This window comes from Schistocerca nitens, chromosome 4, assembly GCF_023898315.1.
Source record: "Schistocerca nitens isolate TAMUIC-IGC-003100 chromosome 4, iqSchNite1.1, whole genome shotgun sequence".
Taxonomy (NCBI): Eukaryota; Metazoa; Arthropoda; class Insecta; order Orthoptera; family Acrididae; genus Schistocerca; species Schistocerca nitens.
Genome location: NC_064617.1, coordinates 732,367,578 through 732,385,177, shown reverse-complemented (window position 1 = coordinate 732,385,177; position 17,600 = coordinate 732,367,578). Strand labels below are relative to the sequence as shown.

The 17,600-nt window shown below is 43.4% G+C and overlaps 1 protein-coding gene across 3 annotated transcripts in view; it reads right to left on the bottom strand.

Moving 5' to 3' along the window:
* Positions 1-17,600, bottom strand: part of LOC126252923 (tetraspanin-9) — a 548,137-nt gene that overhangs the window by 301,283 nt on the left and 229,254 nt on the right. For 2 of the 3 annotated variants that reach the window (XM_049953912.1, XM_049953911.1), the window contains exon 2: positions 13,016-13,077. The exons of the other annotated variant lie outside the window; for it this stretch is intronic. The gene's annotated coding sequence lies outside the window, so the exon portion shown is untranslated. The remainder of the gene's footprint in view (positions 1-13,015; positions 13,078-17,600) is intronic. 3 annotated transcript variants of the gene reach the window in all.

Here is a 17,600-nt window from a genome sequence, read left to right as displayed (position 1 = left end):
GGAATTCTGTGGATTTACAGCGCTATATCAACGTAAAAGACATGACGTGTTATCGACGTGATGATTCGTTCCGCTACTTGGAAGACATTAACGAAACGCTGGTCCGTAGTTCGTGAAACATAACAGCACTCCTGATAACACTGATCACACACACAATGCAGGCACGCAAGCTGTCGACGAAATACATTGAGTCAGTCGTTACGAAATGTCACGCCGAGTTACAAACCGCTACATTCCTTTCGGTCAAGTGACAAAGTAGCTTATGTCAATGGTGCAATTATTACGGGTTCTCCACATTTCATTTCACTGCAGCGCATGAAGACAGATGTCATGTGTTCAAGTTCACGATGTTGCCAAGTGACACTAAAAACATCTAGGGTAAAAGATAAACAACTCAGCGATAAAATAAGACTCATGTGGTACACTTACTTAATTCTGAGCTCAATGTTTCTTCATCAAGACAGAAAACTTGTCCTTTCGGCTATTCTCGTCTTTCTTAGCTTTCTCGTGGCTTTTCTCACATTACCTCTTGAAAATAGCCAGCAGCTGATCATTCGGTAAAACTGAAGGAAAGAATATAGGTTAGGGTTTAATGGCAAGTACATGTCGTGGCAGAGAACTACCAAGTTGGATGGCCAAAGAAAGTATTCCTTATGGGTTACGATGAACACCGGTAACAGAACCCAGGGTAACCGGGTACGAGGCCAGCCTCTTAATTACTTCGCCACCGAGCTCGGTCCACAGTAGGCATCAGACCCGCATTTCAGTGTAACCAGGTCATTTGAAGATCTGAAGCGTTATACCAAGAATACGACGCGATATAAGCGAGAACCGTCTTCACAGACCACACTGAATACCACGACCATAAACTGATCACCTAAATATTAACAAATATTCATGATCAGCAATTTTGTCTAATACATAGTGCAAAAGATAATGAAGAAACAGTAGGAGGAAGACGAAGAGTGAAAGTAAAGATAAATCTTTCGAAATCTGGCGCAGACAAAAATGTTACCAGATCAGACAGAAAGAAGTTTACCGGTCACGGAACGCACAACGACAACGACGTAGGTTAATTTTTCCTTTAACAGGACTTTGTGATTTGAAATATGAATTTAGCACCAAATTGTAGGAAGAGCGGGGGAACGGACGGGAGGACGGCGGTTCAAACCCGCTTCCGGCCACCCAGATGTAGGTTTTCCGTGATTTCCCTAAATAGCTTAATTCGAATACTGGCATGGTTCCTTTGAAAGAGAGTGGCCCATTTCCTTCTCCGTCCTTCCCTAATACGAGCTTGTGCTCCGTCCCTAGCTCTTTGCTTTCCGTATTTTGAGAGTTGGTAGCGTGGACCAAAACAAGAAAAAACTTTCAGTGAACATGGACCCTAAAGTTCATAATACATTAAGAGCTGCAACCACTTGTCAGTCTCCGCTACTGTTAAACACATCTCTTCTAGTGAAGAAGTGCTCATAGCTCATAAGGTATGCATTTTAGAGCCCATGTTTCCTAGACTATTTTTGCTTCGAATGAACGTTCTTGTCATATCCGTGAATATTCGCCATTCATCCTGGGACACCCTCTATATGTGAATCAAGTTATTTGTTTGCGTCTGTAGTATATTTATATTGGTGGCAGTTTCTAGCAAATTCGTTCTAGTTAGCATTACCATGAACGTCTTGTGGGTGCACGACTCTATGTTTCTTCCAAAATACATTCTTCCAGAGAATTCTTTTAAAACTATTCACTGAAATAACTCCTCGAATTCTAAAGTAGCAAGGACAAAATACAAAGAGAGGAAGGGTATCTGCCACTTATACAGAAACAAGAAATCGAGGAGGAATCTGGAAAGGGAACCGAGAGGTAAATGTGCTAGTGGTATTTTTGGTCGGGAGACTCTTTCCGGGAAGTTCGGACGCCTGGTACAAGTCTCTTTACTTTACGCGTCTTCGGTGACTTGCGCATCGATGATAAAACGATGAGGACAAATCACACACACACACACACACACACACACACACACACACACACACACACAGTCCCGAGCGAAGAAAATCCCCGACGCAGCTGGGAATCCAACTTGGCGCCCCATGATCGATAGTCAGTAACGCTAACCACAAGAGCACTAGCTGCTAAATCCCCGACACACCCAGGAATGGAACCCGGGGCTCCATGATGGAGAGTCAACAACGCTAATCACAAGATCACGAGCTGCTGACGGGAAAAAATTTATATCTCTGTGAGAAGAAATAACAAACTGATATTTGGCGATGACACTGTAATATAGTCAGAACTTGCTCAGACATCAAATCCGGACTGAAGACCGTAACATTATTCTACTATTTAAGAATCAGGCAGAAAACAGTTATGACGAGTGTATGCTTTTAATGAAGCGAAGTGTGATACCATTTCACACCAAATTAATCGTTCTAACTGCAGTGAGTAGTGGAAAGCAGTAAGGCATACTGCGCGTGCATGCTTTCGTGACCGTTGACACTGACGGTAAACTCTTCCAGTTCGATGGGCCGCTTCATGACAGCCTATCAAACCAGAAAATTTTACGTTCAGTAATGCATGCTCTCATAAATTTAGGATATTGTTTCATCGAACCAAAAAGGGTGGAAGACTGCAGTTTAACACGCCGATAAAAGTCTGCGTGTGAACTTTCTTTGAAAAAACATCGAACAAGAAATCTGTCTGGAGCGAGGTACCATCCCAGCATTCGCTTCTAGTGGTTTAGGGAAACCTAAATTTATCTTTAAGAAGCGAACTTCTACCTCGCTTCTCCCAACTACTGCACTCTCTCGCTCGGTGTGACGTAAGCGTCTTGGCATTGGCGTGGCCCAGTGAGCAAAGCAAGTGGTTGCCAACGGAGTGGTGTGGTTTGTGGGGCGTCGGCGCTGTTTATTCGCGCCGGATGCGCGCCAGAACGTTGGCCCGTGTGGGGAAGGTTCATCCTCATTGGCTCCAATTGCGGTACGCGACCAGCCGGAAGCCAGCCATTTGCGTCTAGCTTTCCCAGGGGAATTACCGACACCAGGGCCGACAAACTGACAGCGAGCGTCAACAAGTGGGAGCCCACCCGCCACCCCCTGTAGGCGACTTGCTACGGCACAGACAGGTCTGGGCCTGGAGCACATCGCGGCGTTACAGAACGCTACACTACTGCATTGCTGCAGCGATCTTTTTTGGAGTAACAAAATAGCTGACGACCGTGCCAGATGAACTGTCCGCCTTCGCGCATGTGGCAAACACACTGCAGTCCAAAAAAATTCGCAGGGAGGTAGGGATACACTTCGTTGAATCTTGCTTTGATATACGCTGTACTTACCGTTGACAGATGAGAACCGTGTGCCAAGCCAAGAATTAAATCCCTTCTCATACCGTGTGTGATTTGCTGTAAGCTTACTTCCTGGATCGCATGAATCCCCCAAGCTAGCCCGCTTCGCTGCAGTGAATTTCGTATGTTTTCCGTGATGGCCGTGGTGCTGATTTCCTTGTCGACTTCTCTGAATGCTGCCTGCACTGGCCAGTCACGATCCCGTTGCCATCTGACGTCGTAGCAATGAAGGCGAAGTCTCACAGAGGACGCTGGTTAACCTGTGCCATGCAATCATTCTGAAACGGATTCGTTTGTATATATGGTTATATTACATCTCAGTCTCATCTTTAAGCTTCACGACGATCTGCCTCTCATTTCGTTGATGGGTTAAGGGTCATAGTTATTGTGATATTACTCCATTACTGGCCATAGCTATTGTGATATTACGAAATGAATTAACTGACTGCATGAAATTCGTTTAGTTTGCACACAAAAATGGAGGTCGTTATGATTTATAACATGTGATGCATGTTAGATCAAACACTGTTGTGTAAAAAATGTAGCTAACATATTGAATTTTTTCTTTCAACTTTAAATAAAATCCAAATCTGTCTGCAGTTTCGAAAAAATTTCACTCATGCACACAAAAAATATTCATAACGTCTCTTGTATCTGAAACACCTCGAAATATCGGAACAGTTTTCCATCAAACGATAGCACACAAGGAGGAGGGTATTCTGCAACATGGTTATTATGCGAAACTTCCGAACCTACCACAATAAGGATCTTGGAAGTGAGAATTGCAATGGCTTTTGCAATAACGTAAGTGAAGAATTTACACGTTTATTCTTATGCCGAGCTCATTCCGCAGCGAGATTAGCTATAAGTTTACTCGGTGGCTCGCTTGGAGAGGGTGGCTAGCTCCCATGTTTAAGCAGTCAAACGATGTAAGGTATGCTGCAAGTGGTCTTGTGGCACAACGTCCATTTCAAGTAAAGATGTTTGTTAAATAACCGGAATTTCTTCACGTTTAAGAAAGGCTGTTGCCTACACACATCAATTGAAGCAATAATGTTTACTTTGTTCCACTATGGAGACATCTGCGGTAACTAAAATGCACTTTGTGGTTACGTTCCAGGCCAGAGCCACACAGAGAGAGCGGTGGGGGGAGGGGGGGGGGGCGTACACTTGCGGCACACGGCACATATACTACACACATTTCCTCCTCCCCCCCCCCTCTCTCTCTCTCTCTCTCTCTCTCTCTCTCTCTCTCTCTCTCTCTCTGTGTCTGTGTGTACGTCTCCTCTGTCCTCCTACTACCTATGTCATCCAGCCCCTGTCTCTGACCATATATGCTCTTCCCCCTTCCGTCAGTCCAAATCCTCCTCCCCACTCTCTTTTCATATCCTCCTAACCCTCTTTCTGTACACCTCTCCTCCCCCTCTCTCTGTCCATTCTCTGCTACCCCACTTCTACGCATAAAGATGGTGGTTCTTAACCCCACTCTACTTATTTGCAAACAATAAGTACTACATGTACCAAATTTATTTGTAATTAATCCAGTAGTTTAGGAATAGATGTGGACTATACACACACAGGCACGCAAACACCCATATATGTAAGTGCTTGACTCGTAAAAAAAGAATTTCCAGTACTCTGATCTTCCAGGGAGAGTTTTTTGAAATTTATTCCACTTAGAACGATATTTTAATTCTTTTATCCGTCACAGGAATCGATATGGCACACTGGCACATACCATCACATGTGTGTGTGTGTGTGTGTGTGTGTGTGTGTGTGTGTGTGTGTGTGTGTACATGAAGAAGAAATGGCATTTTCAAGAACTATACATCATATCCATCTATACTAATAATAAATCTGTAAAGCTGTCATGTCTGCCTGACCACACTGATCTCTAAGACTACTAGACGAATTTTCGTAGAGTTTGCACAGGTAACTTGAGCTTAGATTGAGGCACACCATATATGCTTCATTTCGTCAAAACCGCTGAGCGTCGTAAGTTGGGACAGCGGGGGTGGGGGAAGTCATGTGAGATGTGAGGGTAGCTGATGTTACTGCACCTACAGTAGATCACTTACCACAACGAAACTACTAACAAGTGAATGCAGCTGCGAGTATAACAAATACAGTACATTACCAAATGAGAATTTCAGGTCGTGGCGATATCTACTTAGCATCTTCTTTTTGGTTCTTTCGTCTGTACAGATATGGTGGTATGTTTGTTAAACTGACAGCTGCTGAAAGTAAACTGACAAATTCCAGCTCTAGCCAGACACAGTGGTGGAGGCTACCAGCGTCGCTTCTCCCACCCGCTGTTCCAGTCGCGAGTGGTAGGCGGAAAGAAAGAGGGTTGCTAATCTCCTGGGTGAGTTCGAATTTCCCTAATCTGATGTGCACGGGTTTTCGTGTTATGAATGTAGGGCACAGAAAGGTATTGGTTATAATATACACGCGTGATGTACAGTACCTCTCTTGTAGCGTCTGCCATTGGAGTTGGACGAGCATCTCTGTGACGATTCGCGTTTGCTAGACGAACGCGCTCGGATGGCGCATCTCTTCTTTGCGTCTTCTCTATTTTGTATTGATCGAACCCGCCCAGACTCATTTTCTGTGGGCAGTGTTGCACCGCTCCAATGCATTGAAAGCATACGGGAACACCTAAATCTGTAGTAGTGTTGTTGTGGTCTTCAGTCCTGAGACTGGTTTAATGCAGCTCTCCATGCCATACAGTAAAGCTGCAAGCCCTCGGGAAAAATTACGGATGTAGTTTCCCCTTGCTTTCAGCCGTTCGCAGTACCACCACAGCAAGGTTGTTTTCGTTAGTGTTACAAGGCCAGATCAGTCAATCATCCAGACTGTTGTCCCTGCAACTACTGAAAAGGCTGCTGTCCCTCTTCAGGAGCCACACGTTTGGCCTCTCAACAGATACCCCTCCGTTCTGGTTGCACCTACGTTACGGCTGTATCGCTGAGGCACGCAAGCCTCCCCACCAACGGCAAGGTCCATTGTTCATAAGGTAGTAATGAGTATTTATTCACAGAAAATTAATTACGGTAAAGCAACCAAGTCATGTATTAATACTGAATCATGTTTAAGGAAGGTTCCTTGACGTCAAATACATGATCATCACATCTGAGACTTTTTCGCCATAATAGACGTACATGTGTGACACAGATGCTGCGACTAAAAGTAGTAGCCTCCCTTAACTTTATGTGGTGTTGATCTGTAACTTTGAGGAGGTCGCTTCATCGGAACTGTCTGTGAATAAGTATGCAGTACTATAGTGTTTGGTGGCTCCTAAACTATCGGATGAGCGAAGGTTTTGAGACTACCTCCTTCGAGGGTAGACTATGTATACGCTTAGGGCGTGCTACATCACAGCAGCAGTAAGAGAAAGCATTGGCGCTTCGTCATCGTGACATACAGTCTCACGCAGGTTATTCAGTTCTACAGCACCTTCACCATGTCCGCCAGAATGTGCAGTCACATTCCCTTCACTGCTGTCTAGACGTGACCTTAGACGGCGTGAAATAAAAGAACCAACACTCTGGAAACACAACTTCTGAAACCTGTTAGCACACTTCAACTCGCATGATGTCTGCAAAGCTTTTCATACTACTAAGTATTGAGACATAACCAACAGCTATACGATTAGATTATTTTGCGTTCTCGTGTTGGTATTAATTGTTTTATCCTAACACCTACGTAAGTGACGTGCTTTCCTTATTTTGAACTGAAGGAACTATTACAACACGCAGCACAATAACCCAGGAAGGGGTTCTTGAAAATATAAAAGGCGCCTGCCTTCATTTAATTCCACAGTTCTTTTTACCGTCGCTACTCGTGTTTTTTGTCTCTTAATTCCTCACAAGTAATCCACGCAACAAACATCTTTCTTTCGTTCTGTGTATCAGAAACAACCCGTTTGAAACACAAGAACCTGTGGGATTGAAACGAGGAGAAAAGAAAGCTGAAACATTTGAAATGAGGAAAACAAGGCAGTGAGCACGCAGGTTGCTCAATGAAAATGTATCAGAAAGGCAAAGAAAGGCGTGGAGAGACCTTGCAGGTACAGCTTACAGACTGCCAACAGATAAACAGATCATTGAAGTAAGTCAACAGCTGCTACAGCAAGGAAGCAACTGTGGACTTCTCGACTTGACAGTAACTCGATCTGACTACCTCCTTCGAAAACCCTCCCACCCGGGCATGAACAGAATTGGACCGTGTGAAGGTCGCTCAAACGCCTTCGACCTGGAACTGGAACTGGAACATCCACGAGTAACCTCCAGAAATGCCACTTATTTGTGGATACCACCAACTGTGACTAGAGAACACGCCATGGAACACCTACTCGTCCGTCAACTGTGCCCTGCATCTTGCACAGAAGATCTTCTGCCCGTGACTTTGAACACAATTGATGCAAGATTTTGGGCAACAACAATGTAGCTTAACACTTCTCCCTTCTTTTGCTTTTATTGGTAATTACCACATATTGTATTTCTGACTCGAATCCATAATAATAATAATAATAATAATAATAATAATAATAATAATAACAGTAAAAGGACTGACAAGACTTGGAGAGCCCGCATCTCGTGGTCGTGCGGTAGCGTTCTCGCTTCCCACGCTCGGGTTCCCGGGTTCGATTCCCGGCGGGGTCAGGGATTTTCTCTGCCTCGTGATGGCTGGGTGTTGTGTGCTGTCCTTAGGTTAGTTAGGTTTAAGTAGTTCTAAGTTCTAGGGGACTGATGACCATAGATGTTAAGTCCCATAGTGCTCAGAGCCATTTGAACCAAGACTTGGAGATGGAATCGAAGTGTCGGTAGTGAAGTTGTAGTAGATACGACCAGAAATGAGAAGACTGGCGTAGGAATTAAATCCATGCAAACTGCAGCAAACCAGACGAAAGAACAACTACCATAAATTAAAGTATTGACAGTAGGTCGAAAGAATAAAAATAATTTGATGAAATAACCATATGCTGCTGCGTGTATGATGCGGAATGTCAATAAAATTCTGTTACCTTCATCATCGATTAAGTGTAAGTACTGAGTTGTGATGTAACATATCAGGACGGATGTTGTACTTCACACTGTACCCAGCATGAAAATGAATGAGTAGACTGGAACACTTCGTTCGGAAAATGTGCACTGAGAACATTAACTTTTAGAGAATAGCATAGAGAGGTGAAGTTGATAAGTTACTACCCGTTCCTGGCCTAGCCTGTTGTAGAGAAGCTTGATTTACGTAGTTATTTATTTTTAATATGTCAAGTCATAAGGAGAAAATCAGAACCTATGAAGAGTAATGTAGTTAGGCATGGTGACGAGGATAACAATTAGGCACGACTCTTACAAAGAAATCATACGAATAAGTCACGCAAACTGTTTGATATGAAAATTATAGAGAAGACTGCACATGAACAGATACAAACAAAATTCATATACTACTTACATACATGATCTGTAGCAATAGACAATTTTTTTTAATCAACATGGCTGACTGTCAGGTGTTGAGTTTTTTTTATTCTGCTTCTGATTTAGCTTAACGCCTGCCAGGCTAACTAGAGGCTAGTGTCAAAAACAGAAACCTTCGTTAGTGAGTGGTGGGAGGTCTAAACACTGTCTATCTCTTTCGAAAAAATTGCCTAATCTCAAAATGGGCAAGATTTCAGTTGTTTCTATTTACGAGAATGTGACTCAAATCTCACCGTTCATTTGATCATCATGTTTATCTACGTAAGTCCAGTCGAATTTTCCTGAACTCCAAAACTTCAACAATATTCTCAGTGTGCGAAATTTTAACCAGTATCCTCAACGCCCCAGTATTAATTTAATTTGCCAAATGAATTTCATTATTATGAGTTCATAAACTAAAAAACTGATTATCTGAATTCGAAAGAGCTCTCTCCAGTCGTGCCGGTTTTTTTTTCATTTTGAGCACACGATGACTTATCAGTAGGATCCACCAGCTTCACCTCCATGTGAAACATAGTCGATGGACAGTAATACTAAGGTTCACAGTTGCAATCAGCAATGATTACAAAAAAATTAATTTTAATTAAAAGCAATGAGCTACAAAATTGTTTAAAATTGAAGTTTCAAGATGCTCCGCGAGTGGTTTTTACATGTGTGATCTTTAAGTCTCTTGATGGGACAAAAACCGCTCTTGAACGAAACTTTCACCATATATGAATGTCATGGGTGTGTATAATGATTGCTACGTGCACTACCATTCCTTCCAGGGTGTCTACTAAATTAACAGGTAATATTCTGAAACCCTTTTCCTTTTAAAAAAATTGTAACATGCAATTCGACTAAACAAAATGGAAAAATAGTCCACATTTCTGCGAGGAAACGTGAGATTTTCTCTAATAACAGGTTCCCCTTGGAAAATCGTGACCGAGGTATGGCCTACCTTCTGCAGATTCTCTCAGGGTCGTAGCCGTTTAGTAGATTGGTTCTTGAAAGTGCGTTGCATCGGATGTGTCTGAAGCTTTCAACACAGCTCTGAGAACCTCTGGGAGATCTTTAAACGCCACATAAAGATTTTTCAGCATCTTGACAGTGAAGAACTGGCATCCTGTACATGCCAGATGATGTTTCTTATTGTGTAACTGTGTTGGGTATTATGAATGACACTGCATGAATCGTTATATCGTCTCAAAAATTATTTTCTTTTGACAGTTTTGCTATCACAGCACAGAGATTTCGTACTGTGTCACGATAAACCATCTGATAGTCACTTAAAAATGATGTAATTCCATATTTCGACAATTCTAGTTGTTATCTTTGAACAAATTTTGTTAACCAGACTGGTTGGAGTCCAGACAGCGAGTACAAATAATAATAAACTCGCAGCACATAAAGATGATGACTGAGTTGGTCGCCGAAATATTGCACGTAAAATAGAAGTAACAACTCGGCTGAATACCCAGTAGACCACAATTAATCAATAGGGCCGGTTTAAGGGCCAAGCGAGGCAAGCCGCCATGTGGTGCACCAAGATGGGAGGGTCGCCCAAGTGCAGGATTCGTATACAGTGCGAATAACAACTAACAACGAAAACTGCCACGACTGAAAGTCTACGAGGGGAAAGGGGAGACTGGGAAGGAGAGGGGTGTGCCAGATTATAAGTTGTCTGTGAGGAAAAATGTTCTGGAACCGGACCGGCCCTGTTAAACACGTCGAGGAAAGCTGGGAGATCTAGTGATTGGTAGCTGTTGCGCTGTCATACAATACGAAATTTATCCACAGTTACTGATTCTGAAGATATTATCCAGAAAACAAATATCTACAATTATTGCAGAAATTTAGAAGTTTCCTATACTGACTCAGAGCGGAAACAATGTGCAGATTAGTTGGCCAAAAGTACATAAACAAGGGCTGTTATCTGTAGTTGTTAGTACGATGCACATTCCCGCCCACATATTCTGTTACAAAACACGACAGGAACTTCCGCACGCTTGACCTGTAATAAAGCCACATTACTCGCCAGTTATTAAAATCCTCTTCTCAGATCGATGCGCAGTGCAACAACTAAACACTAGGGAACGCATATTTAGTCATAATGCCTGCCTCCTAGGGGCATATCCTGTTGTCCATTAGAAAACAGCCCAATACTATGGCGACGCAACAGTCAGGAATGGATTACTGTAGTAATTATTTAATTACTCGCTGGTGAAATATCCGACTGCTTGAAACCTTCTCGTCTCCTCTATGTCTCTTTTGTTACGCAACCTTCCCTTTTACAATAATCTATGAAACCTTCCCTTAGGATTTCCTTCTCTTTTTTTAATAATAATAAATGCAATCTTCCCTTTAAAATTTATTCTCTTTCTCAATCTTCGCATACAAATGTAACTGCTGCTTATTAAAAGTGATTTCCTGATTATTTTGACGAAACATAGAATATGTCGTCGTCGTGGCCCTCAGTCGTTATCTGCAATAACCCAAAACTGTTCCTTACCTTTTTTACTGTTACTGGATCGCCATCTGACTGCTACATCGACCTGCGACATGAATATACTTACTCTGTTGTACTACACTTTATTAGCTGCTGGTGGGCTGTCATAATAAGTGGCTGTATTTATTACCAAAGCTGACTTCATTATTTAATTAATTTGACTGACGTTACGTAATTCATAGTTAAACTTTTTCTACACAACAATAAAATTTTGCAGCTTTACGTTGATGGTTTTTGGGATGGATTATAATCAGTAATGCAATATTGCTGGCAAAAGTTAATTATATTCTGAATGAAATGATTTTACAAACGTTCAAATGGGACTTACTTTTTACAATAATCTTACAACTAGCATTGCACAAACATACCTTCAGTAGTCTTGAGTTTCTCAAAAAATAATTCAAGAATATTAGTTCCTCTTATGATAATAGTTAGCTGATATCTCTGTACATCCGTTTATAATCTCTTGTAAATCATAGCTGGTGGCTGGCAGGCACACCGCTCCTCTCAACCTCTCGCTTCAGACCTTCCGACTCGCTTCACTTCTCGCTTACTACTGACATCTTACGAACGCTAAAGTGCGGTCTCTCCTGCCAACACTGCTTTCTGGTGCAGACATTCCCTGCTACCACAGTTATATCCAACATGACAAATATTAATTATTCCTACTTAATCCTATTAATAAAATATAAACATCTTTCATAAATTGTGGTTTGACAATAGAAATATACACGTCTTACATGCTTTCGAATCAGGACGTTTAATGTACATCTTCCAACGGCTACAAGTTACAATATTAAGAAAGCTGGCCGAACCGTTTCTGCTCAAAGATATCTCTTTCAAGAAGAAGATCATAAGCGATACGTTCCAAGGTGTATGTGCAAGGGCTGTTCTGATTTAAGGTCCAATACGTCGCGGAATGGAAACAATAGTGAAAATCTGGTGAAGCTTTGCATCCATGTCTTGGGCAGTGTCTCTAGTATGCTTTTTGATGACGTCACGTCGCTCTCTGCAGTTCATAGCACACAGTGAGCATGTAAAGATGCCTAGAATAATAAATAGTGTCTCCCGCTAAGTATGAGTGCACGCCGCGAGGTTTCGCCTGATTTCATGCAACCGCACATAACGTACCTACCACGCATGTCCCCCTTCATGACGGTTCTCGGCCGCATTCTGCAGGGGCAATGAGGATGCCGCTGCAGCGTTTTCGATGGGAAGTGTTTGATCACCCAACATACAGCCCGGACTTGGCTCCCTCTGATGTTCATCTTTTCTCGCATGAACAGCTGGCAACAAAAACAACTTTTTGGCACACACAACGAACTGCAGGGCAGCGTAGAGAAATGGCGAAAAGTACAGGCAACTACTTTTTGCGACAAGGCTATTAGAAAGTTGGTACGACATTACGACAAAAGTTGGTAGCTTGAAGGTGTAGTAAACTGTAGAAAATAAAACATTTTTGATTTTCACTGTGGTTTCCATTTCGCGACCGATCGGGCCTTTCTTCCCGAATAGTTCTCGTATAACGAACTTACTTGCGAAATTCCGCACAATCTTTTAGTTGTTACACAAGACTACATATTGTTTGAGAACTATCTTCATTAATTCTGTATTTGAAAATCAATAAGTGTCTGCACGGAATTTCACTAGCGCATTGAAAGACAAAACGCTTTTTACTGTTGTACAATAATGTTAAGAAGTGTCACCAACCTTAGGTGTTCGCTGTGCGAGCTGCGTCTCCTGTGCTTGCTATGGCCGAGCCCTCACTGTCTCTGCAACAAAGTGAAAGCTGCAATTAGGCAGGTGAGAGTGCGAACCCATCTATGTAATTAGTAGTTAATGGCTGAAAGATGGAACCCCCATCCCCCTTCCTCCTTGAGTACAAGCGTTCCTAAGATGTGCATACGAAACATTAGGCGACTGAGGAACATCCCATGGGATTGTAGGGGCATGCATCTGCACTTCTCTTGTATTGGGATGCCCCGAAAACTAATCGTTTCCCTCCTACAGGAAACAATTAGCTCAAAAGCTATTGATAAAAATACTTTCCCCGCTAGCAAGTTACTCAAAATGGAAAGAGGTTGAGACAATAGCTGTTGACTTCAGCTTGAGTGCGAGGTTCTAGATTTTTTTATTTGGCCTTTGAGTGAGGTTCTAGTTTTCTAGTTTAAATACTATACCATTGCACAACACACAGTGATAAGTGGGGCCGGCTGTGCGTCACATAGTAGGGCGGCCTTTCTGCATTTCTCCTTACGTAATCAGCACTAAACTCACTGATATATTAAAAGTGTAGACTAAACTAAGACTCGAAAATAGATTCTTCTCTTTCGCGGGCAGTGCTCCACACAAGTCACACATCTTTATCACCGCAGTTCTATTAGTACGTCTCTTCTACTCTTTTTGTTCAGGAATATTTCATATCTTCACCTTAGATGCCAAATTACTGTCCGGACTAAAATCACTAACTGTAACGGGGTGTGCGTCGGATCTCATGGAAGGCGATAGGATATTTTTAACGATCAGTACCGCTGGAAGATCAACCGAAGTACAAGTAGCGAATGTATTTGTACTAATGTTTGTGGAAAATATCTTGCAGGAAGATATTTATTGTAACTCCACGCAGTATTCAGAGGATCTGGAGGACATGAAAGTATCCAGCAAGGTTGCGTGAGTGGCGACTCATCGGCTAGAAAACTTCAGCAGCCATGGAGTGCTGGGCGCCAGTGCTGGAATGTGAAGCCTTTGAGATGGTGATTGTGATAAGCAGTTGTTTCTTTACCATGTATACTTACGGACTGATGTAATTGGTTCTGCGCCAGGACAAGATTTTTATTGATTTCTGAACTGAATCGGAATTAACTGAGGTATCTGATGTCAGCTAGAGAAACACGAGAAGCAGTAAATGTAACGTGTGCTTTCGGAATACATTGGCCAGAGTTACAGCATCCATATTCTGAGAAGTTCGTTACTTGTTTATTTTATCACGTAACTTGTGTTGCTTCATTTGGTTATAATTTGTGGCATGTCATTGTATCATTAATCTTGATTTTGCAAGCTGCCAAGCTATATGGACTTAAAGTACAAAATTTGTATATCCGAAAATATGATTAACGAACAATATAAAGCCTGCCGGAGTGGCTGAGCGGTTCTAGGCGCTTCAGTCTGGAACCGCGGTCGCAGGTTCGAATCCTGCCTCGGGCATGGATGTGCGTGATGTCCTTACGTTAGTTAGGTTTAAGTAGTTCTAAGTTCTAGGGGACTGATGACCTCAGATGGCAAGTCCCATAGTGCTCAGAGCGATTTGAACCAACAATATAGCAAAATAAAAATTTCATGTAACTTTCGCAGACAATCTGAAGATGGCAATCTAGGCGAAACGGATCCATCACAATAAATACTTTTTAAACTACTTCAGCAGAAATCTCTATTTTATTACATGATGTCTCAGAGATATTTTTTACAGTGGATCGTAGATAAAGTATCTGCTACTCTCTCGTAATGAATAGGGTTCAAATGAAACGATGTTTCATTCTCACATCGACGCCAGCGTACCTCCTGCCTTCCAGAACTCCGTACTCCTTTTCAGACGTAACGCGGTGAAAAATGCTCGGAATATCGGAGGAAGCGCTACCACGCCTCGTGGTCTGGTAATGAAAGAAAATTGCCCGCTCTCCTGTGAAGTGAAGAACGCAGGGTGCCCTGGAAAAGGGACCAATAGAAATCGACAGAGGGGAGCGCTCGTTCGCTCACCGTCCCTCAAACCCCCCACCCCGTCCCTTTTCCCCTCTTCAATTACGGTGACCGGGAGCGAGCGTGGCCCTGGGGAGGGCGGCCAATATATCTGTGTTTATCGCGTGCTGGAGGCTCCAGCACAGCTGCGTGGTGCGGTCTGCCGGAGAGACGGCGTGGCGCCGGCTCAGGGCCGTCGTATTTCACGGACTGCTACACAGCTTCGTAGTCGCGTCCGTCATCTCTCGACACGGAAGCTTGCGATCAGAATGACAAAATTCTCTCTGTAGTACCACCGCAGTTATTACCATAAACATCAGCGTCGTCATGCACTGTTGTTGTTGTCTTCAGTCCAGAGACTGGTTTGATGCAGCTCTCCATGCTACTCTATCCTGTGCAAGCTTCTTCATCTCCCAGTACCTACTCCAACCTACATCCTTCAGAATCTGCTTGGTGTATTCAATCTCTTGGTCTCCCTCTACTATTTTTACCCTCCACGCTACCCTCCAATACTAAATTGGTGATCGCTTGATGCCTCAGAACATGTCCTATCAACCGATCCCTTCTTCAAGTTGTGTCACAAACTTCTCTTCCCCCAATCCTATTCAATTCCTCCTTATTAGTTATGTGATCTACCCATCTAATCTGCAGCATTCTTCTGTAGCACCACATTTCATGCACTACACGCACAATAGAAGAAGACACGTCTCGCGTGCGGCTGATGGGAGTGAATACACGTCAGGGGTTGCCGTCTTGCACTAGGCGGATTGGGGTTGTATTTGTGGAGGATGCAGCCCTGTTGCCTTGCAGGCTAAACAGCATACTGATGCCAATGTTGAAATCACAAATGCCTACTACGAGGGTCATTCAATAATTAAACCGACAATAGCTAGACAGTGAAAACAGTGTATCAAATCAACGTAACCTCCAACCACCCTCTGCTCATCCCATTGTATTATGAGCTTTGTTGTCGCTTCAGTCGAGAATTACAGACTTTGATCTCTAAGCTAGTGTTGTGGCTTTTTTTATAACTCTTCGTTGCTGTTGAACTTCATGCTAAACAAGAATTCTTTCATTATAAAAAAATGGTTCAAATGACTCTGAGCACTATGGGACTTAACATCTGAGGTCATCAGTCCCCTAGAACTACTTAAACCTAACCAACCTAAGGACATCACACACATCCATGCCCGAGGCAGGTTTCGAACCTCCGACCGTAGCGGTCACGCGGTTCCAGCGCCTAGAACCGATCGGCCACCCCGGCCGGCTATGTGTACTCCACATGATGTTTAACACGACCTTACCAGCCAATGATAAAGAAAGGAAAGGGATCCCCAGTATGGTGGCTCCCTTTCTTAAAAGTAATGTTTGGATTTATTTAAAAGTTAATTGATATCTTCATATCCTGAGCGCTACATCCAGTAATGATTTAGTTATTACACTACTGTTTGTAAAAAGTGAAACACTCGGAAGCAATGGTCTATGACATACCACGATAAGAGGATATGAATAACAGGCGAACCATAATAAGTGATTTAAATGGCAGAGAGGTGGCATGCACGTAGGCCCAACACCACCCTCTTTTGTGTGACCGGGCCGGTCAGTGTTTCGCAACGCGCACTCGTTGCGGAGCCGTTATACGAAGTGGAAACGCGTAACCAAGTGTCGCTACGCCTAGCTGACACCACAAGGTGGAATATCGGCACGTGAGTGCGTTCGAACGGGGCAGAATGATTGATCTCTGGTAGTCGGGTTTGTCGTTCCGTGACTCTGCGCTTTTTAGGGGGCACGCTGCTTCAACAGTGAGATGTATGTGGAGGCAGTGGGGAGAAGAAGGCTGCGCACAGCACCAGTAGGGCACTGGATGACACAGTGTGAACACAGAGAAAGCTGACTGACACCTTGTCCATTTGGTCGTGACGGGCAGAACAGCTTCGTCCACAGTGTTTGCGCGACGTTTGAGTACTACAACGGGCCTGGCTGTCTGCGTCAACGGTTCGACAACGTCTTATTTGCGTCGGGCTGGTGACACGCGTGCCATTGCGTCGGCATGCACTGACTAGAAATCACGAACGCCGCAGACTGCAACGGGAACGTGAACGCCGACATTGGCATACTGAGTGACGAAATGCAGTGCTTTCAGATGATCCTGCTTCAGCCTGTCCTGCAGTGATGGTCGCATACGCGTTCGACGACGCCTTGGTGGACGCAATTGAGCAGGCTGTATTGTTGAGCGGCATAGAAAACAAACACCAAGTGTGATGGTTTGGGGCGCCATTCCCTATAGCACGCAATATCGCCTCCTACGTCTTGAGGATAATGTGAACAGCTGCCGCTACAGGAGGGAGGTTTTACAGTCCGAGGCACTGTCCCTCCGGCAAGCCGCTCCACGTGCATAATACCGGGTGATAAAAAAAGTCAGTATAAATTTGAAAACTGAATAAATCACGGAATAATGTAGATAGAGAGGTAAAAAATGACACACATGCTTGGAACGACATGGGGTTTTATTAGAACAAAAATAAATATATTGCTAGACGCGTGAAAGATCTCTTGCGCGCGT